Here is a 2,500-nt window from a genome sequence, read left to right on the forward strand (position 1 = left end):
TGGTCCGTCCCGACGACGATACCGCCCTCTATGAGACGGCCGGCGGACTATGATGTCGATGTCGCCTACAGCGCCCGCTTGACGACCCAGAGTAAAACGCCTGCTGCACCCCCTCTTCACGGCAGGTGACGCAAATCGAGTCAAAAGTGGTGGACCGACGGTCACTCCAGCCGCACCTGTGAATGCGCCACCCCCACCGCCCGACTCGCAACTCGAGCGGATGTACGGCGGACTTTTCCCGCAATCGTACATTGCAGTCCACCCCTATATCTTCCACTTCATGAAGAGTTATCTCCCAAAAGCCAAAGTCCCGCTGTCCCAATACATGCTCTGGACGGCGGGCCGCGAGACGTGACGCCCGGTGGCAAAGAGTGCGCCGCTGAGGATATAGAGGGTCCGTCCCCCCGCACAGTGGTGACGGTGTGCGGGTAGTGTTTCCGACACCGCTTCCTGCGGTGGCAACGCTGGGGCAGAGTCGATACTCGCCCACTGGTGGAAGGTAAGCATTCTGCTTTACATCAGTACATAACTAATATTTCAGTCGTCTGACGTCCCTGCTTAGTAAATGATGCAGGACCACATACATAGATGATACATACTGTAAACTGGGGAGGACAGTGTGAACCGCACTCGACCCAGTCACCCTATCTCACAGTCCACTCTGTGTGTAACAAAGCGAAAGCACCAAAGCACTATCGTTCAACAACATCCATTTTATCCTCGCTGCCACAGGACACTATCCAAAGAACGACAAGAGGAACGTCACGTCCACTAATAAGACAGAATGTCTCACACCACCCGCAAACAACGCAGCTCAAATCAGCCAGCAACACCCACAGTGGTCCACCCAGTATCAACACAGGACGCAACGCCACGCCACAACACAAAAGGTACAAGTAATAAAATACCCTTTGGCCACACTCCTTATAAAGGCATCGAACCAACCCACCACCTGACACCAGCCAAACGTACATCCTGATTTGACACATCTCTGGCAACCTAACCCACGTTGGCCCTTAACCTAACCCACGTTGGCCCTTAACCTAACCCACGTTGGCCCTTAACCTAACCCACGTTGGCCCTTAACCTAACCCACGTTGGCCCTTAACCTAACCCACGTTGGCCCTTAACCTAACCCACGTTGGCCCTTAACCTAACCCACGTTGGCCCTTAACCTAACCCACGTTGGCCCTTAACCTAACCCACGTTGGCCCTTAACCTAACCCACGTTGGCCCTTAACCTAACCCACGTTGGCCCTTAACCTAACCCACGTTGGCCCTTAACCTAACCCACGTTGGCCCTTAACCTAACCCACGTTGGCCCTTAACCTAACCCACGTTGGCCCTTAACCTAACCCACGTTGGCCCTTAACCTAACCCACGTTGGCCCTTAACCTAACCCACGTTGGCCCCTTAACCTAACCCACGTTGGCCCCTTAACCTAAGTTACGCTGCACCTTAACCTAAGTTACGCTGCACCTTAACCCAAGTTACGCTGCACCTTAACCCAAGTTACGCTGCACCTTAACCCAAGTTACGCTGCACCTTAACCCAAGTTACGCTGCACCTTAACCCAAGTTACGCTGCACCTTAACCCAAGTTACGCTGCACCTTAACCCAAGTTACGCTGCACCTTAACCCAAGTTACGCTGCACCTTAACCCAAGTTACGCTGCACCTTAACCCAAGTTACGCTGCACCTTAACCCAAGTTACGCTGCACCTTAACCCAAGTTACGCTGCACCTTAACCCAAGTTACGCTGCACCTTAACCCAAGTTACGCTGCACCTTAACCCAAGTTACGCTGCACCTTAACCCAAGTTACGCTGCACCTTAACCCAAGTTACGCTGCACCTTAACCCAAGTTACGCTGCACCTTAACCCAAGTTACGCTGCACCTTAACCCAAGTTACGCTGCACCTTAACCCAAGTTACGCTGCACCTTAACCCAAGTTACGCTGCACCTTAACCCAAGTTACGCTGCACCTTAACCCAAGTTACGCTGCACCTTAACCCAAGTTACGCTGCACCTTAACCCAAGTTACGCTGCACCTTAACCCAAGTTACGCTGCACCTTAACCCAAGTTACGCTGCACCTTAACCCAAGTTACGCTGCACCTTAACCCAAGTTACGCTGCACCTTAACCCAACTTACGCTGCACCTTAACCTAACTTACGCTGCACCTTAACCTAAGTTACGCTGCACCTTAACCTAACTTACGCTGCACCTTAACCTAAGTTACGCTGCACCTTAACCTAAGTTACGCTGCACCTTAACCTAAGTTACGCTGCACCTTAACCTAAGTTACGCTGCACCTTAACCTAACTTACGCTGCACCTTAACCTAACTTACGCTGCACCTTAACCTAACTTACGCTGCACCTTAACCTAACTTACACTGCACCTTAACTGTCACATGTAACGTCACAGGAATGTAGCTTTGCCTAACAGCAACCCTCTGAACATAGTTCACTGCTTGGATCCTCTGGTGTCATGTGTAT

Source organism: Schistocerca gregaria, unplaced genomic scaffold (genome assembly GCF_023897955.1).
Source record: "Schistocerca gregaria isolate iqSchGreg1 unplaced genomic scaffold, iqSchGreg1.2 ptg001205l, whole genome shotgun sequence".
Lineage (NCBI taxonomy): Eukaryota > Metazoa > Arthropoda > Insecta > Orthoptera > Acrididae > Schistocerca > Schistocerca gregaria.